Raw genomic sequence first — 22,763 nt, 5'->3', positions numbered from 1 at the left:
CAGTCTAGCTCCATCCTCTTTGAAACCCTTCAGGGAGTTGAAGGCTCCTACTCACAATACTAAATAAGTCCAGATCCCTCAGTCTGTACTCATAAGTTAAGTGCCTGAGCCCTCTAACCATTTTTGTTGCCCTCTGCTGGACTCCTTCCAATTTGTCCACATCCTTTCTGGAGTGGGGGACCCAAAACTGGGTACAATAGTCCTAATGTGGCCTCATCAGTGCTAAAGAGAGGGGAAGAATCACTTCCTCGATCTGCTGTCGGTGCTCCTAGTAATATGTAGCCCAGTATACCATTAGCCTTCTTTGCAACAAGAGTATGCTGTTGGTTCATGTTCAACTTATTGTCCACTAAGCTGCAGGTCCTTTTCTGAAGGGCTGCTGCTTAGCCAGACAGTCCCCAGCCTGTAGTGGTGTATGGGACTGTTCTGTGTTAAGTGCAGAACTTTGCACTTGTCCTTTTTGAAACACTCTATAAAAAAAATTCAGAAGCTGCTATGCAAGCCTGCTGCTGAAAGCAAGGTTATGAGGGCTTGGGAGAAAGGATGTCATGGTTAAAGACTCATCACTCCTGTCACTTCATGCAAGGTGACAGCTCAAAATCCACACATCCCCCAGCAAAACATGGGAGGTCAGATTTGACATCCCTGACATTTCTAAGGTAAGGGAACACACAGAATAAAATAAAAATCAACACCTCATCCTCTTTAACAGCATAATAGTAAAGTTTAAAATAAAAGGGGGGAAAGGTAGCAGAGGGACAGGAATCTTAGTTAAAAATAAGGTTGTAGGTTACCTTTGAACCATTAAGAGATGCTACTGGTAGTTTCACCCTTGGGAAAAAAAGGGAGAGCCATATCTCTGAACCCCCCAAAAATTTAGAACAGACATGAGTTCAGCTGTGGGGCCTTGTAGAAATAAGGCAGACATTTTGATTAAGGTTTTTTGCAGAAATCTACCAGTGGCTTAACACAGATTACAGCCTGTAGAATGCTTCTTTTTGAGAGCAAGGATTTCTCTGGTATGCCAAGATATGTAAGCATTCCTTCACGTACTAATCTAATCTAAGAGTCAGAGGTGTCCCATGTTGTTTTTATGACAGCAAAGACATAGGGGGAAAAATGCCCTGCAGCAGAAGAATGCCAAATTTTAAGTTCCGTGTTCTGTATTTAAGACTTGAAAAGCGTTGGCCTGTTTCTTCCCAACCTTGTACCTTCTGCAGTCATTCACACCTATGTAAAGTGAATGTAAAATGCTATTAAATCAGCATTCTAGAATTTAAAAAAATCTTCAAATTGACTTGTGGCACCAATGAGAACAAAGATCAGCTCTGTGCCAGGACTCTCTGAATGCAATGCATCTTCACTGCTGTGTTGGCTTGGGTTATTTACATGAGTGTTAACTCCTTTCCGGTTAGCCTAACTTGTACTTCAGTGGCCACTGACACTGTTTGAGGAATCTGGATTAGCAGCACAGTTATGATGCTAATTATACCTCTTGCTATATCCCCAATGGAATGGCCAACTCAAGCCAAAAGCACCACAGCAATAGAGTTATGGGCAGTATGGAAGAAAAGACGGGGGAAGAAACTCCAGTTAATTTTGCAGTGAAGAACTGCATGATCGTTTAACTAAGATAATTAAAAGTGATGGGTACAAGATTTTTCAGTAATAGCTCCTTCATCCAATCTCATGTGCCTGAACCTAGTATACAGAAGCTCTTAAGTACATATCTCCATCCATCTGGTTATAGTGGTCTTTGAGGCCTGGAACCTCATCATACAACCCTGGTACACAAAGAAAAAGAAATGCTCTGATCTGTGGAAAGCAGTAGTTCCTTGCCATCTCCACTTTATGCCTCTAACTAAGCACTGTTTCAGAGCTCTGCAACTATTAAGTGCCATTTCTTTACTAACGCAGAATTCAGCACAGCACCTTAGTAAAGAAGTGTCTTGATTAATCCAGAAGAACAAGAGGACCCTTAGGAAGAAGTCACAAAATAATAACCAGCACCTTCTTAGGACCTGTCTATACTTGGAAAATTGCTGCAACAGCTACTAAGTATAGTCAGCCGTTACAGTAAATTTTTAAGTGTAAAGAAGCATCTTCTTAAAAATTGGAAGAATCACCTGCCAGCTTTTGACCTTTCTGGCCAGTGGAACGGCTGCCAAAGAGAACACTGAGGGTAAGAAACCATCAGCTACAGAAGTGAAAGGTTAAAGAATTACTATCAAGTTCAGAGTCCAAGGGGGCAACCAGAACTTGTTACTAAACAGCCAGGCAGAACAAGCATGCTGAATAAAGGAAACAACCAACAATTGAGACCTGTGAGAGTATCTTTCGGTGTTCCCCATGACAACTAGAACAGAATCTACTGGGTTAATGTCAGTCCATTTAAAAACTGATTGTGATGCAAACATTTCCCCCACAACAGTTGATTGAGGCTAACATTTTTTTAAATGACATTCAACAGATGAGGACAGCAACAATGTTCTTCAGTGAGACTCAGTATAATAGCATTTTTTTGCTGCTTCAATATGAGCAAAAATAAAAAGGGCAGCTGTAAATGAACCACTTTAAGGGCAAATGTTACAAATACTGCCCTTCTTCAGACATGAAGCACATCAGGAGTTCTTTCATGCAGCGTCTCAAAACAATGGACATTTTCTTTTAAGCAATTGCATTTTATCTGCACTGAAAAGTGAAGAATGGCTAGATATCACTAGCTGAGAAGTCAGTTTAAAAATCTTAGTACACTGTAACTTTTTGTAATTCACACCTCACAAACGTGCATATAATGATGTTTTGTACTCAAATACAGTTTGTCTGGTGTCTATTCCCTGTCTGCAGACATAGGTATCCTGCAACATCTAACGAGTGCTTCAATTTACTCTACTAGCAATAAATATAAGGTTGCATGGAAATCAAATTTGACTTGCTAACTGAAAACACAAGCAAATAAAATTTACATTAATTGCTCACATCTTCCCTGGCTGCTCCGCAGGCTGCACCACTCAAAATTATCCATTAAAGCTACTAATATTGTATCTGTAACATGGAACATGGTGTAATTTAAGTGGTTCTAGGCTAAGAACATCCCTATATGGCCCTAAATTACATGACATACTTGTCGCAGGGCCAAGTATGATGCAAGCTTTACTCTCCAGGACACAAGAGGTCCAACTTATTATTTTAAAATCAAAATCAAGTACAGCACGCACAAGAACTTAATTTATCAACCAATTCCTATTACAGCTATCACTACGGGGTATGTCATAATAATTTTAAACAACTATTTCTAAGGGTAATGGTACCGAAATTCATAGCTTTCCAAGGTCTCAGATCAACTGAGGAAGGTCTGTTACCTGCAACTAACAAACTTCCAAAGAATCCTCATTTCTTAGTCCCTTCTATTCCCCTGCCCTAAAAGATTTAAACATTTGTCCCCATTTAAGCTAAAAATGTATGCAATTTCAAAAACAAGTTTCAGACTGCAGTTTTAACTAATTTTGTACAGCACATTAAGCATGGCATTTTATTGTGCTGGTTAAGTAAGTTTAGGACAGCTGCTGAAAACATTTGCTGAAAATACAAAATAGCAGCTTTGTTTAAGTAGTTATTGTCAAGTTTCAGTTTGCTACACAAACAAAGTAAAACAGGCTGGGAAAAAATTCAAGCTGCTACAAGTCCCCATTGCTCATGTCACTTTAAGATGTTAGCTGGAAGAACTGAGGTGTTGTTCTTCAAGCAAATGAGTGAAGAACTTTAATAAAACTAAAGTGTTTTATGGCTTTACACTTTAGACATTTGAGATGCATTAAGAGATATCAAACAATAAGCATTAAAAAGTAACAAAATATATTATGTAAAAGAAACATGCACAAGCCTTAAAAACTCACCCAATAATTGAAAGTTGTTTCAAAGGGCAAGAAGAGCTAAATTAATTCTTCCAATGACTGCCTTCCTAAACGTAAATACAGTCTGAAGTCTAAAATAGATATCTTATCATAGTCAGTGCAGTCCCATTTGAACCTACGATCTTATACTGGGTAAACAGTTCTACAACTTACACAGCAGCCTCTGGATAAAATTAACTCTAACACAGGAGAGCAGACAACACTGACAAGCATCAGCGTATGTGCAGGGTGAAAATCTGCCTCCTCTTAACAGGAAATTTTGCTGGGGGTTGGTACTGATATAACACAATACTACGTCACCAGTTATACAAACCAATCCAGTGAAACTCACATTAAAAGAAACAGAATGTTCTCTTTTTTTCCCCCCCAATGCAGTGGCACAAAGAAGAAAAAACACATTTTCACACCATGCAAGTACCTGAAATTTTTTGCACAATCAAGTTGTTTTTGAGAAGTTCTTACAAGCAACAGTATATTTATAACAAATTAAGAAAACTCCATGTTACACTACTGTATAAATCCCCAGTTTTGCAAAGGTCTTTTCATGTGCATAACTTTACTTGATAAGTCAAGTCCCATTTGGTCTACAGAACTATTCAGAATGCATATACGGTAGTTAAAAATGTGAGTTTTACGTAACTGGAGCCTAAGAGGGAAACCTTCGTTTTTATGGATTTCCCACATTAGAAGTTCACATTAAAAATAACTCATCAAAATTTTGAGTTCCATTTTCCTAAGTGGAACATGTTTCTAAATACATGTTAAAGAAAAATACTATTTGCTCAGAAACAACTGCCTCCTATGTTAAGTTTGGCAGATGTAAAGTGTTTTCTACAAAGAAGTTTACAGAATGCAAATTTTCACTCTAGCTTTCAACTTCTGATAAACAGAAACTTAGTTCAAGTGCAGTTGTGTTTATCAATAAACTTAAACACGTTCAGAACTGGATGTATACTTCAAAGGGATTTCTGGGTATTCAACATTTTGGGAAAACCAGACTAGTTATTTCAATGCTTAAATGCAGATATAGGAGCCCACTATGCAACCAATATCAAAATTTAAGTCTTAAAATATCTGAACACAGCATGTTTCCCTGCAATGAGTGTTTAAAGTTTTATTCTGAGAACAGACACCCATTTTAGAAACTGCAGATCATATTCATCCATGCGTCATTTAGTCAATGAGAGAAGTGACTATCTTCCACAAGGAGTCTCCCACATATTAGCAAGTACATACACATATTTGAGTACTCTTAATGACAAGCTGCCCAGTGAAGACGAGAGAGACTACTCATGGTTGGGCCCAGGGTTATTATAAAAAACAAAAAAGCAAGAGTGAACATGAGTATGCATCCCTTTTAAAATACTATTCAGCATAGCTTTAAGGAGTTGAACATAAAATATAATTATATTCCTTCTGTTTTCCATAATAAATCTTTTGACATTTGGCAGGGTAAACCTCTATTGTAACACTTCACAAAGTCTTATCTTTTCTGCTCTTGCTGTAGTCTGTGAAACCCTAAAGCCCACTCCAACTCTCCCTAAACTTCCACTCATCCATCTCACAGGAACAACTAAACATGTGCATCCAAATACAAAAAACAAGGTCTGATTAAATCATTTCTTATCAATTTAGTTTAACAGATTTTTATACTAACTCGTAAATTAGGATTTCCTATGACGTGAACCAACTCAGACCTGACACAGCAGATTTCTGGGGTTGATTTAATGCAATTCCCCACAGACTAGTGCTGTTACAAAGATTATTTTACCTTTACTTTGATAATATATAGACAAAATATCTAAACTTTTAAATCAAATAAGAGTAAGCAACATAGAAAAAGCAAACAGCTTTAAAGTTTTTCTTCTGCTTAATCACTGTTTGGGACCTCAGTCATGAGAAAAGTCATTCTGCCTTAATAATAAGAGCATGCAGCTTGGGTTCTCACTGAAAAAACAGGCAAAGTACTCTATATATAAACACAGAATAAGTTAAGAGGAACAGATTTTAGGAGCAGAAAAAAAAAATCAACTCAGTTCCCATCAGAATTAAGAGATAAATGTTTAACGGTATAACCTTCAGACAGATCTATAAACCGCTTTTTGTAATAGCTTTTTTTGTTTTCAGGACACAGTCATGTCATCTATTGTACTTTATAACTCAGACTCATCTGGAATCAGGGTTATTAAGTTGCTGCTGATTCATAAATCAGAAAATAGAACACCTTTATTTAAATAACCAATTTTTTAAACTTATCTTTCATTTGCACCTTGTTATCCTAAAGGTTGCTTCTTATGGCTGATAGCCATTAAATATATTGATTTGCAACTAAGTATAGCCTTTATACTAAATTTAGTACTTCACTTTGTTAACCAGCTGGATATTCCAGACACACACACACACACACACACACACACACACACTGATAGATCTAGATATATACTTATTCAAAAAATATGTAGTTTACTATGCATTCATTCTGATTCTTAATTTTTACATTTTATTATAACATAAAATAATGAATGGCACATTTCTAATTTATCAATGATTTTCTACTTTTTATAATCAAAATTGAATTGGGATGGAAACAAATTTCTATTGAAAGCCTGCATGCAGCATTTTTAAATGTTCTATTAAAGAAAATTAACTCAAATGTACAGGAATCATAAGAGAAAAGTTTATTTAAAAATGTTTCCCATTTAAAACTACTGATTCATTACACAAAGCATCATCTGCAGTTAATGAACTAAACTCACTATTCCTGGCCATCATGCCCATCAAGATTTTAGAACTAGCAGACTTAATTCCCTTGAGCCCATTTTTATTCACAAATTAAAAAAGGAAAACAAAGCCTTCCTGCTTTTTCAACTCCCTACAAGTATTTCAATTTTGAATAAACTAGTAATTGAACTGAAATAATTTGAAAAGAAGACACTCTCACCTGCAGAGGAGGTTACTGCTAATAAAAGTTGGTTTGGCACTTCAACAGACTGGCTTCACACACTTAGCCAAAGGTTTGCAGCAATTCAGTCATTTTTCTTTAAAACTTCCGCATAAAAAGTCTTGTTTTTGCAATTCAAATAATTAATACATTATAGTAAATGTAGGCCTTAGTGTGCATTGTTAATTTCAAATGTAAGTAGGACTCTTAAAGGGAAATGTATTTAAAAATTCTTGATTTATAAAACTGACTTTGCCCATTTTGACAAAAATTAATTTATCCTGCACAAAATAATCCAATATTGTAAATATAAAAAAGAGAGAAGAAAAGAATATAAGACTCTCCTTTGTGGACAATGATTTGGTTAAAGGAGCTCTGTTGATAGAAAATAAATATTTGTCTTTATATACATGTTAAGTTATTGGATGCACCTTTAAATGTTAATTTTTTTTTAATTTGATATGTCAAATTGTTAACAAACAGAGTTTAAAAAACTGTGAACCCAAAATGCTGTAAGATATATACTCAGTTCTGAGGGAAAAAAGTGAGTTAATAAGATCAAATTATATAAATTTCATAAAATTTTATTCTGCATACCTAGTTTAAAAAATACTGAAAAGAAAAATATGGTTCATTAGCCTCCATTGAAGACAGCTATCGCCACTTTCCTCTAACCCTAAAATTCTACTAATGTCTCATACATTTTTCTCTAGGAGGATCCTTCCTCTGCCCATAGCTACTTCTCAGAACAGAGTCAAATCAGAGGAAATGCCCAGATGTTGCATCAGTAAAACATTCAGGAAGAATACAAGAACACCAGCATTAAGAGTGTTTCACAGGAATGCCAAGATGCACATGGCAAACATGAAACATGAAGAGCACCAGTAGCTGGAAGAACTGTAGATAGGCACCAAGAAGAATCTTTTGAATTTCACGTTCTCTTTTGAAATGTTAACAGATTTTAACACATAACTGTGTCAGCAGCTGAAGAATCCATTAAAAGCTTTTAGTAATACACAAACAGGAATTTCTCATAACAGATTGTCTATCTAGGCCTTCATATAGCCCCTGTCACTGTAGCATGGGAATGAGTAGGAAAGTAATACCTTAAAGGCAGGATTTTTGTAGGTAATAACTTTCACTGGACCAACTACATGGTTGGGATAGATTTATATGAGCTCTCAAATGCATTGCATTTTTCTTCAGGTCCCAAGTCCAACATATTGGTTCCCTTATTGCAAGTTATAGAACTGTTTCTATCACTCTAATAAGTCTAATTATTCTGAATTAATTGACAATGAAATGAAAATAAATGTAGAGTTCATACCATTAAGAAACTATACCTTTCAACTGGATTTGTAAAACTTTGTGATACATAAAGTGAAACTCAATGCCAAAGGTCAAGCTTTTAGTCATAATTCAAAAATAACTAACATTTTATTAAGGACAAAACACTGTTAATTACATCAATTAGTTCAGCTTAAAACAAACAACAGATTTGTTACACACCTCCAGTAGAAATGCTATTTAATACAGAAAATTTTATAAAACTTTACGATTTAAACATGTAAGTTAGGTAAACTTTTAATGCCGCCCCCAATCCTTGAACAGATTCATTACAAACAATGCAGATTGATTACATGATCACAACACACTAGGCAATATCAAGTGTCATCATGATTGCAGGGAAAGGGGGGGCTCACAAACATCAGGTAATGGAGAACATGCCTAGTTGCTCTTGATCAGATATTTCATCTCAGGGCCAAGGTGTTCAAAATACAGGAGCCTAAACTTAGTGTTTTACTAAGTACTCTTAACTTTTCAGAAGTGCAGAGTACCATTAAAATCAATAGAAACTGTTGAGCATTCTGCACTTGTGAAAATCAAAACACTTATTCAATATCTTAGTTTTGAGGTCATATTTTTTATGTTGGACAGTAGGTGGCAAATTGGATTAGACAGGAGGACACCACTTTTCTGCTCAATTTGTGATGCACATTTGCAGCACTCTGCATTACAAGTTGGCTTACTATACTAAATGCAAGCAAAGTCTCTGCCATGCTGTGTTTTGTAACTGGTGTGTATCCAAATAAAAAGTAAACCTATTTTCAAGGTGTAAAGCAGGAACAATCCAACAATGAAAAGTACAGCACAATTATGCTTTCCCTAGGGTGAATTCAGAGTCAGGATTATATTAAAGACACAAGGAAAGTATTACAGTTCAAGGATGTGAGGGGATGAACAAACAAGAGAGCCATGTGACATTTGTGCAGTGTCCTCTCAGATCCTGCTGCCCCTGCTTCCTCCTATCAAGACTGGATCTACATCTCCCTCTTCTTTACCCAGGCTCTTCTCACTGGGCTTGGTATCAGAAACTTCCCATGCCTGCAATGGAAACTTGAGCCAACTTCTCAAATTTATGACTTGTCTTCATCCCGACTCATCGAACAGACTTCTGTTTCCGAGAAGCTCCTCATCGTGAGACCTGTATCTCAAGAAGCAAAACAGGAAACATCACAGGAGTGAATGAAGGAAAGCTGAACAACAACTTGCCTCTGTGTCTTTAATAAAATCCTAACTTTCATTTAAATTACTTAAAGGAAAAAGGAATTTATTTCAAGACCAGAGAGTCCCAATAGAGATAAGCACAAAACCTCAATGGACAGCATTAAGGTTACCAGTACAACTCTCCGAACCTCTTGTCCCTACTAACACAGCAATTGAGAGCTCACGCTCTCCTCAGACAGTATAGAAGATATCTGTCACCACAGACTTTGACTCTAGTTTGTAACAGCCAATTCAAGCAAAGGAAACTGTTGGCCCATCTACTACTGAATGCAACTGAATTTCTGTCCTGCCTAGAGCCCACAGCAAGAGACACCAATACAGCTTAGAGCTAGTTTACAACTGAGGTGGAAAACCCACTACAAAAGCATTCCTTAAAACAAGTATTTTCTCCAGCGTTCCTTAAGCTGTATTTTGGCAGAAAGATTTCCAGAGTTTGGACCATTCTGATATTTGCATTTTACAAAACTGGCATAAAACAAAAAACATCACCACCAACATACATTCTCATTGAACCAGAAAATATTACTTATGAAGCAATAAAGGTATATATTACTTCTGTGATTATTACTTCTGTCTGTCTACACCTTCCTCCTCTCTTCATCTCCTCCCTCTAACTGAAACAAGCTTCTGGTCTTTTTACTGAATGTTAGCTCAACCTAATCTTCAGTTCAGTCTCAACCAGTTTACTCTCATCCAAATGTTAAGAGCAAGCAGGCATACATACAGCTGGCACCTGCACCGTCAGATTCTAACAAAAGAAGGCATGAAGATGAGTCATCCACAAAACAAGGAAACTACAACTCTAAATGACTCACCATTTCTCTAATGGACTCATATGCACATTGAATTGGAGGGAGTGACAAACCCCTCTCCCTCCCCCCAAAAACAAGAAAATTCTTCAGCATTGTCCGTCACAAAGTCCTGAAGTTCTTTCAGAGAGGACTACAGATTGCAAGACAATTCCACCTCTCCCTGCCATGGCCAAGGCCATCTTTAAACCAATACCAGTAGCAAAAACTTTTCCCAAAGGAACGAAACATCTCCAGCCCTATCAGCCACCTGCCCAAAATATTATAACTGCAACCCCACAAGTTTCTAACACCCTGAGGTTTAGCACACAGCCATCCTTCTCCATCTGACCTGCTTGGAGACAGTGTTGTAAACCCACAGGAACACTTTGCTCAAAGAGAGTTGCATGATCAACATGCCTCACACCCATACACAGGACAGCATGATCACACCAGTTCCTCTTTCACCTCTTGTAAGAAAAAACAAATATAGGGACAGGTTCCCAGTTCCCACTCCACCCCAGAGGGCTTTTGTGTCCAATAGAGAAGATGGCTTAAGAACAGAACTCAGATGGATATAGATAGGCTACCCTGTCCTCAGTGTCCTTTCAGGGGACATTTGAAAATCCAAAAGGAAAACAGCAATAAATCCCAAATGCTAGGATACTAGAATTGATAGTCATAAGTTGCTGGATAGACATGTACTTTCTGCACAGCAAGAATGTTAATTGTTGTGCATTTCCCCCAAGAATTCATAAAATGTGCAGATTTATTTTGCTCAACTACAGAAAAGATACAAGGAACCCTTCAAATTCTGTGCCTCCAACAGCATGTCATTCGTAAGCAGTACTTTGACCCTCACACACCAGAGGCAGGTACCATAGACTCCAGTTTAGACCAATACAGAAGAACACTGGCAACCTAATGGGGTTAAAATGCCAGAGAACTTCTTCCAGAAAGACACAAGGAACTCATTCACCAGTGGACTACAAGGAATATTTTACTTGGGACAAATTGATCATCCAGCCATCCTCCAAAAAAATGGATTCCCCTTTAGAAAGTAAATTTTGCCATGCTGAATCAAATACAGAAGCTGATTTCTTTCTTTCTTTCTTTTTTTTTTTTTTTTTATTACAGGCCACTAGACTCTCACTCTAACTACCCTACTTTAGCATCCAAAATAAAATGTTGAAAAAAACTGACCTAATTCAAGGGAATTTTTAATTATTGAAATCTTCAGTTATTAAATCGGACATCTGCCTACAGCAAAGAATCTCACCGGAGAGCCGTGGATACCCAGATTTATACAATAAATCTACATTTATTGTAGTAAACAAAGCAACAGACCATAGGAAATATCTAAGGATTTTGGAAAACCAAAATGTTGGAGAAAAATTGGATCCTGACCACAACCTTAAGACTCATACACATGAGGATCTTCAATTAATCCCAAAGGAACAAGTTGTTGTCTTTTTTTTTCCCCGCTTACTAGTGGGCTGAGACCAACAGCAGTCCTCATCACAGCACTGACACTGCCAGGGATCCTTCCAGCTCATTATTAGGGGAAAACTACCTGGGTGGTTGGCTTTGAGTGGTACCTTTATTCTGACAGCCAAAAAAGCACTCCTTGACCCTCTCTTGGCCTTGATGAAAACCTTAATTTTGGACAGGATAAGTTTTAAAAAGCCAGTTTGTGTTTCACCCAATCAGCATGAGGGTGTTCAGGCTAGTGGCTCCTCCAGTTCAGAATCCCAGCTGTGACTGTGACGAGTACCAGATGCCTCAGAGAAAGATATACTATATTTTGTAGTGGACAATGATATAATCTGTACAGAATGAAATGCCTTCCTGACCTCATCAATTAGTATGAAGGCTTATATCCCTAATTTATTTTTAATTCTGTTTACTGCAACTCTGAATGTTCTCATTATCTATATAGATGTCCAATCCTCTTTGGAATCTTACTACTTTTTGGCCTGAATAAATATCATGAGGCATAATTATTCCAGGTTTAAAATGCATTGCTTTTCGATTTCATTTTATGTCCTCCTGCTCCTGTATTGCAAGAACTGGTATTGCTATTTCCACTCTGTATTCCACTTTCCATTGCAAATCTTTCTCTGGCTCTAATCATTTCCATTGCCTACCAATGAACTTCCTTTGTAACACTATCTGCTACACAAAAGGAGAACCAACAGCTGAATACATCATCAATAGTGCCTTTCCTATGGTTTACAAATATTTAAAAGAAAACCTTCCTGATCAATATCTGATAGAGAACCAGTACAGACGTTATATTCCTCACTGCTACACCAATCAATTCAACCAATTTTTGTTCCATGCCAATTTACTATACTGAACAGGGTCCTGCTGTTATTTGCAAATGGAGCTCTGCATTTTGAAAGAGGGGTCTGGCTGTGGGCACACTTCCCTTCTCCTCATTATCCTCAGAAATCTTGGACCGGGGACTAAAAGGATTCATATGCCACTCTAGGCTCTATTAAGGAACAGTAACATGACCTGAAGTAAAGAAATATAATCCCTTCTACTGTCACCCAGCAGAATCCAAGCTGTCCAAGATCCTGGGGTTCCTAGGAGGTTGGCATTTCTTCCACCAATCCTTTGTCTGCTCTGGATCCACTTTTCATAAGTTATTTTCCTGCTCCTCCCACAGTCTTAGGATGAGAGGAGCTGCCATCCACATCGGCAAACAGTTCTTCTGTACACTGTGCTGCTGGCATCTAGTGGTTCTGCTGGGACTAACAACAGTTGGGCTGTTTTCCTGGCTAGGTTTTAGTGATCTTATAAGAACTTGTCCCCCACAACAAAGAACTCTCTCCTTGCCCTCTGTTCAAGCTCTGTGGGCAGAGTAGCCACCTAAGTTCTTGGATGATGGCTGTACTTGTCATCTTGTTCATCCCCTGCACATTGAGGACGAATAATTCTTACACAGGACTGTGGCTTTGGGGAGCTGAGGGTTCCCAGCTGCAGCAAATTTAATTCTCCTTCTTCACCTATAGATTTGCTCATGAAATACTTGCAGCTAATGCTGCTCTGTGTGCCTACTAATCAGACAATGCAAATTGCCACTCAAGTCGTGATGATTGTTTCTGTTCCTTGACAGCTTGCAGTGTCCCCCAAACACTATGCCCACCTTTGCTCAGTGTAAACATTTTGTGGAAAAAAAGCCCACACCCACTCGTAGAAATGCCTACGGAGTTCAAATGAAAGTAGCTGTAATACTAAACCCTGTTTTAGTCATTTGTAGGCTCCCCAGTGGAACAACTCTGCTTTCCATAACTGATCTGAACAATTTTCCACAGGAAAGCTCCAGTGAGAGTCCTGGAATTGTAGATGTCTCCACACCCTGAGCGTCAGAGAAGAGGAAAAAAAGAGTTTGGTCAACATCCCACAGGAAAGAAGGTTGCCTTTGTTTTGCCCTACGAAGACCGGCATCCAACTGAAGACAGCATTTTTTTCAACATCTGTGAAAAATGGAACAACTCTCTCGCCATCAGTATTTCTTCTGTAAGATCAAGTAAGGACTGAATCACTCTATTATGACAGAGAAATGCTATTTTCCCCAATCAGTGGGAAAGAAACAGCTGCCCCCTCATCCTTGAGGCTGTCCTTCACCAATGTGCATAATTACACTTGGATTCTCTCAGAGGTGTAAGACTGAAGCCACCTGAAAGCAACTCAGTCTCCTCCTATGATCCACAAATAAAACCCTTTGGGATCAACCATATCTGATAAATCTACACATGTGGATACATCCTAGGGTCCAAGAAAGATTCTAAATGTACCTGAATTGCATCTTCCAACATTTCTCTATTACCTTCCTCAAAGATTTGAATTTAAACACCACTGGATAGCCAGATAGTCAGTGTAAACAGACAATTTCTAGAGAAGTGATCATAATACTTTCTTGAAAGGTTACTAGCACTACAGTTTTCTCCCAGCCCCATCCAGAGGGAGGATCAACAAATCTCAACCAAACATTAGTAATGGACCCAGTACTTCTCAACTGCCATTTACAAAGGTAGAGGGTCCAACTTACAGCCTAAAGCACAGCAATGTACCAGGACATTTGTTTTGTAATTGCACTGGTCAACAAGAAAGACAATTTAAGTAAAGAAGGTTTAATATTTGGTCCCTTAGAGTATTGCTGTCGTAAACAAAACAGCAGAAATGATAAGAGAACTTTTGCCACTAGCAGTGACAAGGACACTCTTAAAAAGCATGAAGTACAACATTATTTCACTGCTTTTAGAGGTCCTTAATAGATTTGAAACACTAACTTTGGGATTTTCTTCCTCTCACACCATAGAAACAGTTGATTTTCTTACCTTTAGCTATAATATGTTCTCAGCAAAAGTACATTTAAAAGCTACAATTGTCAATATTTTGTGCCACAAACAGGCACAAGATGTACATTTATTAAAAGCCTGAAAAACATCTAACTTCCACTTTCAGATCTTGTAAATATACATATTAAACTAGCTTTAAGCATCAACTGTTCCAAGCCTTATTTGACAGGTCCATTAGAATTAACAATGGCACAGATGTGGCTCAACTTCTCTAAGCATCACCAGAGGGGGAAATTCCCAGAAACAGTCTTTAATGGCAGCTCTATCATTTAATGTGATGCATATGAGGAACAAAAAAAAGTTAAAGAGCTTTTTTCCCCACCTTCCTCCCTAAAAACAAAAAACAAAAACCCAAGCCTTTCTTCATCTTCTGCCAGTACTCCCTTCTCTTCACACTATGTTCTAATAGATTTGGAAGCTAGAAACCAGTTTCTAACTGGTGGCTTGCCCCTAAACATTCCACTAAATTTTAGCTACAAGAATAATAAGCCTTTTTTGCACTCCTTGACTTTTTATCCAGATTCCATAAAAACCATGCAAAAACCAATAAAAACTTACTAAAAACTCTTAGTTTTATTTCTCAGAAATTAGTGTAATGTTGCTCAACATGGTGCACAAAACTATCTAAAAACAGTAAAAGGGGTAGTTCAAGTTCACTTACTTCTCTATGCCAGTTAAAGTTCATAACAGCTGCTCTATTCACATAGAGATATCTGAGAAAAGTGCCATAAATAACATGATCACGTGGAACCTCCCCTTGCACGACCACCATACATCTTTCCTACGCAGGAATTTAGATTTCACACCCCACACTGTCAGTCAAAAGCATATTACAGGCTGTATTTTCAGAATGATATAGGTGATATTTTAGTAAGCAGTACATTTCTTTAGCATTCAATTCTCTCTGAAAATATCCTTCCTACTCTATTTGACATAAAAAAAATAGTCTAGGATAACATATATAGAATGCTGTATTTTAAAAACCATCACTAGTAAACCATAGGGGGAAAAAAGCAGTTTTAGGCTCTGGTTAGGATGCCGATTAAGACCCCAAACCTACACTTATGCCCCAGCTCTATTTATGCAAACATATCTCAACTCAATAAAGTTAAGCATCTGCACATTTGCTGCATTGGTCACCTTCTCAGAAACTTGAATGAATTGCTTGCATGTGTAAAGACAGGCACATGTATCAACATATGTAGACTAATGATCTAAGTTTGTGTTTATATATACAAATCGGATTTAGTTTCTCTCCCCAGTTCCAGCATAGACCCTACATTAAATAAATCTCATTAAAGAGTGGTTCCTTTCACCACTTCCAACAGATGTCAGAATTCTAAGTTTTGACAATCCATATGAAGATCAGGCAGAGCGCTAAGCTTTCAATTTAATATTTTCCTTGTGCAAAAAGCCATCCTAAAGATAGCCAAGTAACAGGGAGCTTTATCAAGTGGAGGGTTTTTTTCCCCACTTATCAAAAAATAAGAGACTATCTGGATTCTCCTCTCCTCCCCCCTCCCCAAACAGAAGTAAAGAATCTGCACTCTGATCTTCTACTCTTGGTACCAGTGCCTTTTTTCCCCTCTCCCTCATATCCTCTGTCAAAAAAAGGGAGCAGCAAATTTTTCCTGTTTGTCACACACCCAATAAAATACCCATCTGAGCTCTGGTAGTTTATGAGTGATGCCACCAAACTTTCAATATCAATCTCCTCCCTAGAGAGGCTTCTCCAGGGAGGCAGAAGGCATGTCATCAGCTGGTACACCTGAGTGCTAAGATGATTTCACTGAACATGGAACTTCCTCCTCAATTTGTTTGCCACAAGATAAGTGTGATTGAAAGGTAAAGAGTCTTACCTCCATTCTCATGGGTCTGAGATACTAAGCCTGCTCTTCATAAGCAACCTTGGCTCAGGGAACCCACCAAAGACTGCATCTTCACTTGAATAACCATGTCAGTGAACTATGGAACCATTATGTCATAACCTATCATGCTTAAAATACCATTCAGTTGTGTTATGTGGAAAGAACAGCCTTTTGGTCATTTCTTCAAACTTGGGACATGGGAAATCATAATTGGGGGAGCAGAAAAGGGAGAGGGGGGATTTTTTGTGACAAGTTCTTCTTCTAATACTATTGTGCCAATGGAGTATATCAAACCAAAGAAAGTGGGACTGTTTCCCTCCCACAGCATGTGTCTTGCAGATGACATGGAATGATAACTTCTTTAACAGGAATTGATAATGATAAGCAGCAGTAGCATCACTGCACCAAAGGGGCACGGGGCAATAAATCCATTTCTGTGGGAAGGACATGCAACTGCACTTTTCCTCCTGACTCTCAGCTGTATTTTAGACAATAAGGGAGCGGAGTCATTGTGGACAATGAAGCAAAGAATCAAGATCAGCATGACAAACTGCTCAACTGGCCATACAAAAAAGGGAGCAACCCAGCACAGTCAGCCAGGCTTTGGGTCTTGTCTACACAAACTAATGTGCTACATGCAATTAAAAGAGTGAGATTACAGAAAGATTCCCAATAGAATTAGAACAAGTCATATCGAATCATGCCAGGATGAAGACACCATGATTGCATTGTGAAATTTAGAGCTTCTAATGTGGTTGAATAGTGCAAGTTAAACAAAAGCTTCACCTATGATTTTCCCAATGAATTATGTAGTGTTATAATTCCAAATTGGAGCAAGAGTTTTGCTCACCAAGAAAATCATGCCACTCAAACCTGTAATTACTATGACTGTACCCTCAAATATGGGGCAGAGGCTAGGGAAAGCATTGTAATTACAAGCCATGAACAAGTCAAGATGCATAAATTTACAGCTTCTGAGGATTCCAATATGCTTGTACGGTGTGGTGGTTTGCAGCGCAGTGGGTTTGTTTTATATCAGGAGAGTGTGTGTTTTTTTGGTGTCAAAAAAAACCACTGCTGAAATAAAGCGATGTGGTGTGGTGCGAAGCAGCAGCAGCATGCACTGCCACAAAGGGAGCCTGGGTGGCCAAAACCATGCTTTGGCTGCCACCCAGGCACCCAGATTGCTACTGCTGACCTGGGAGGCCCCCAAATAAGGCTTCTGGTGCCAACACAGGTGCTGGCCCCAGCTTTCCCTACCCCACCTGGGACAAATAATCCCACGCTAACCCCATGTGCAGGGGCACGCGGAATGGCAAAGAGTGGCAAAAATTTGTGCCAGTGCTATTTTTGCAGCAGTAACCGCATGCCCCTGCATGTGGGGATGCACCCATGCTACTGGTTATGCTCATACTAATAATTTTTGACACTGAGAAGTGTACCCAAGGCTTCTTGAAAGTTACTAAGCTTTGTGTGCAAAGCTAACATTTCTGCACAATGCTGAGTAAAGTCTATTCAGCTAGCTATAGGCACAAAGATTACTTTTTGCCACTCAAGGGGACATTTTAATTCTCATGTAAAACTAGGGGGACAAAGCAGCAGCTCAGAGTTAAAAAAAATACAGGACCAAAACTTCAAAACTTTTTCATAGGCACCTTAAATCTTAGCAGACAATAGCTCCCATCAACAGCAATGAGAACTGCTGAATGCTGGCTTTAATTATGGGTATTAGGCACTTTAAAAAAAAAAGTCTGAGCTATAATTTACAGTAACTAGTTGATGCTTGTAAAGCAGTTTGAGGATGAAGAGCCTTACACTTGGTACATATTATACCATTTATATTAGCTCCTAATTTTTAGCTTTTAACTGAATATTCTTAAACTACCAGTAACATTTCTTTAAAAAAAGAATCATATGCAATATTGCTTTATTAGTTACTGAGTGATAAAAGGCAAGGAAGTTTAAACTTGCAGTTTTAAACCTGGAAAAAAAAAAAAACCTCACTTTTTTTTGGCTAAACAAAACCAGACTATGGAAGCTTTCCTTCACATGCTTTCTGTGATTAGAAACGATTAGTTAGGTCTAGATTTCATAGCATCTTTTTAAATAGGTCTCAGCATCCTAACAAGAAAACAAATGATCCATCTCTACGTAGCATTCTCTGAAACAAATGCAACTTAAAGAGAACCGTGGCATAATATTAAATAGATCACAAATTTATCCTTTCCAGTTAGATCCAAGAACTTAGTAAGAACAAAGTGACTCACAGATGAGTTCTGAGACTGCCTGTACATTCTTATTACGCTAGTTATCATGAATTATTGTGGCAAACCTGATTTATCAACTCAGCACTACATATCAAGATGTTATGTAAGCTCCTTCGTAGGTACAGATTTTATCTACTACGAAAGCAACTCATTTTTTTCATGTAGTCAATACTGATCATTAACTGTTAAATATTATTTAAAGAACTTTTACAAGTACATATTTAAAAGCTGCAATCTGGCTGTATTGTTTACGCTGGTAAACAAAGGGGGAGAGCAACATGCTTTCACACATTACCTTAGAAATTCAACATAAAAATATAAGATATGGAAACCAAACAGCGCAGTGAATACTTGAGCTGGAATATAACAAGATCTAGACAAAGGTTAAGCACCATTCTTTTCAAACAACACAAAGAAGTGATTTCTTTATTGTAAAGAACATGTATCCTGGACAATATTCCTTTATTTTCCTATCTGAGGACTCTTGCTCTTCAAAGGAAAAATCGTAAGACAGAAAAACTTAACTGATTGTTATATCTGTACCCTAATTTCATGAAACAAGCACAGCTTCATGTTATTTCTAAACATCATCTCACAGTTGTTCTACGCATAACTTTAATAGAAAGGTGGAATATTCTTGCCTACTGTACACAGAAAGACCATTTTGATTAATAAGCTGGAAAGAACAGATTGTTTTAAAATGTTTCTTTATTGAAATGTGTAGTATCAGATTGCTGCTAAATACAGCATCATCTTGATTTTTTACAGACATAGTATAATATGAAGGAATTATATTTTATATAGACAGACTATTTTATATCACTGAACCTTCAGCCAAGTACATTTTGTTTGTTGAAAGAGTCTTATTTCCCAGGCTGCATGCCAGTTCATTTGTGGCATACTGGAAAACTTCCGAGACACACTCAGGAACCTTTCCTGTTTCTATAGTTGTGAGATGCATAAAATTGCACAGAAACGGAACACTCATGAGCCTTTTCATGTGTGAAGCAGTCATCTTTGGACACTAAAGACAGCCATACTTAGATGAGTGGAGAGTCTGGATTGAATTACTGTACACGGCATGTCAGACACCTGGGTTACTTGACCATTTAATACTACTGCTATCTAAATAATTGCTTAATTTTTTTCCACTAAGTTAATTTTGAGAGCCAACAATTCTCAATCCTTTCCTTGCAAATGTAGAACTCAATACACCTCTTTACCCTAGAAATTACTTACTCCAATTAGAAGGAAAAAAAGAACTCTCTCATCTAAGAACTGATAATATCTTACTGAGAATCTTGTTTAAAAGGGACAAATTAAAACAAGTCAATTTTACCAAAAATGAACCCGACTTGAGAGGGATAAAATCCATCCGTTTCTAGTTAAAAAGAAAAGAAAAAATGCAAGAAAAACCAGGTTCTTGATAATTTAATGCGTATACCCCCTGCTGCTATGTGACAGAATTGCAAAAACAAGAGGTGAGAGAGTAGATGAAACATGCAAAGATATGCTTTTTCTCGAGCTCTTCTAGTCTGGTATTCTTGTTGTAGTTACATCTATTATGAACATGAGTTTCAGGTGCAATTCCGGTTGACAGTAGCCTTACAGAAGGCCAGGCACTCTCACATGTCAGGAATTACATTACAATACTAGAATATTTGCTAGCAGTAAATCCCAAACTTTATTGGCCCATGTTCATGTACAAGCTTAAGAGATTGTGCTGTTAAGCGACATAACATCAAGCACACGAAGCCTGACCAGGGAACTTGAAAATGTAGCCACCACTTGCTAACACCAAAGCAATATGCATGCAGATATCATCTAGGAACAGTCAACCATGCTGCAGGCTGATTTGGTCAAACAGCAAAAGCAGAACTGGCAGATTTTACAACCGTTCCACAAATACAGGAACTGCCCATCCAGTACTCTGGTACAGAGTCTGTTTTTAAGGACAGAGAGCATTTTTTTGTAGAGAAGCACTCCACGTTCCTTTAAAAGGGCGGGGTATGAACCATTTAGTAGCATTGGCCAAGGGTGCCTACTGCCCCAGTACCTCTTTTGACACAAGTCTTGAAAAATCTCTCATTTTAACTACCCGGAAAACAAGGTCTAAGATAAGCATCATCTCCCCATTGCCCCAACCCCATTTCACCCCTCTCTGACACAAGACCATTTCAGATTTTCTAAAATATCCTTATGCTCTAGTTCTCCTTTACAGGGGCACATATGGGGCGGAGGGGGGGGTGCAGTTCCTGCTCCACACTGTTTAAGACAAGCTGTTTGACAGTGGCAGCACCATTATTAATCAGGCAGCCAGGAGGCTCAGGATGATCCCATTCCTTGTAAACTGCTCCATCCCACAAGTGTTAATGACCCTCTCTCCTTCTTAATGGCTTTCATGTTGCCCAACACAGCTATCCTTTCATCTGCCGCTCTGTTGCTTTTAGATGGTCCTGGTAAGGACACTCCCATTCCCCAGACTTGCAGACTGCTTTTAGCTCGTTCCGATGAAGCTCTGCTCGTTTTTCCTTCAATCTTAAACTGAACAATACAGCCCGAGGCCCCCACCACCTCGTTTCTTTTCAACGGGAGAAAAATGCGTTTGCTGTATGTGCAAGGATGTGCCTCACCACCTGCACCCCACTTGTCAAAGTCCTGGGTCTGCCGGTGCTCCTTTCCCCCGTTTTAACAGAGCAAAAGCACCGACCTCCTCGTGCCCCTTGCTCCTAGCTGACGTTAAAGCCTGGTGCGTCTTCGGCCGCCACCCTCCCAACTCCTTTTGACCCTGCACACACCCATTGCCCGGCTCCTACTTCCGTTGCTGGGTGTACTTAGATCGGGCGGGACCTCCAGGGCTGTAGTCCACCCCCGCCCCGGGCAGGAACATCCTTCTGTGAACCATCCCGCACACAACTACCGTCAACGCCCCCCGCCGGGCAGTTCCAGCCCAACCGCACCGAGGCCCCCGCGGGCCAATGGCCGCCACCGCACGGACAAGACCAGTCCGCGGAGGGAGCAGCCGCCCAGCGGAGACAGGTCCCCGCGCAGCCGCCCCGACTCACCACGCGGCCGGCCCGGTCCGCCTCACGCGCAGCAGCTGCCGCCGGAGCGACCCGGAAGCGGAACGGAGCCCCTTCCCCCCGTGTGACGTCCCCTCCGGTGACTCCAATGCCGGCAGAAGGAGGCTGCTGTTGCCGCGTTCCGGGGGCCTCTGTGGGGGGGGATGGGGCGTTAAAGGCCAGGACAGGAGAGCGAGTGTGAGGCAAGGGGAACAGCTGCAGCCCGCAGATGCTTTACCTTTAAGGGGGCGGAGGCCGGCTGAGCGCTAGCTTTGAGGAAGCGGCATGAGCCTGGAAGCACGTGCGTCTCTGCCGGCCTCCGGGGCGGGGCTCGGCTGCTGCCCATGCGGTTCAATGAGCTTTGTTCAGCACCCTCCCTGTGCAGTAGGGGTAGGGCCTGTCCCTGCGCCCGGGGCTCACAGAGCCCTCGAGGGACTCCTCTCCCTGCCCCTGGCTCACACCCACCTGTGGTGCAGAAGCTTCTCCGGCCGCCACTTTTTAAAAGGGTATGGCACGAAACCCGTGTCTCTTCTGGTGCCGGGAAAGGTGCCACGGGATGTCGCACGCGATGGTGCCACAGATACAAGGCAAGAGGCGTATTAGAGCTTCTCCATCATTATGGCAGGTGCAGGGGGAGCCCAGGATCAGGACCCAGGCTCCCCCCGCACCAGGTCCCGAGGCTGCGAGCCTCAGAGCTGATGGGGATCACAGCAGTGGGAACCTCAGGAGGCTCACAGTGCTCCCGGCTTCAAGCTAACAAGGCTTAGGGCAGGAGCAGGGCCGCGCAGGGCTGGTGGTGCACCCATATGGGTGGAAGCACCTCAGTTAATAGAGCACTTAGCCACATATTCAGTTAATGGCATGATTAGAACAAGCTATGGAATTACTGCATACATTTATTCTGGAATAACTGTAGCCTATTTATTGGTTGTTATCACACAATTCATTGGTTGAATATGTAGCTGGGTCACAAGGCATGATTAAT

The 22,763-nt window shown here is 39.6% G+C and overlaps 1 protein-coding gene across 3 annotated transcripts in view; it reads right to left on the bottom strand.

The window, feature by feature from the left end:
* The window catches only part of SLC20A2 (solute carrier family 20 member 2), a 97,121-nt gene extending 75,257 nt beyond the window's left edge, over positions 1-21,864 (bottom strand). For 2 of the 3 annotated variants that reach the window (XM_019522242.1, XM_019522241.1), the window contains exon 1: positions 3,897-4,165. The gene's annotated coding sequence lies outside the window, so the exon portion shown is untranslated. Of the gene's footprint in view, positions 1-3,896; positions 4,166-21,781 lie in introns of those variants that run through there. The other variant, XM_019522240.1, reaches the window with a different exon arrangement.
* Between the last annotated feature and the right edge of the window lie 899 nt (positions 21,865-22,763).

The sequence above is a fragment of the Gavialis gangeticus genome, unplaced genomic scaffold (assembly GCF_001723915.1).
Source record: "Gavialis gangeticus isolate Ggan-Ray unplaced genomic scaffold, GavGan_comp1, whole genome shotgun sequence".
Taxonomy (NCBI): domain Eukaryota; kingdom Metazoa; phylum Chordata; order Crocodylia; family Gavialidae; genus Gavialis; species Gavialis gangeticus.
This window is presented reverse-complemented; position numbering and strand designations above follow the sequence as displayed.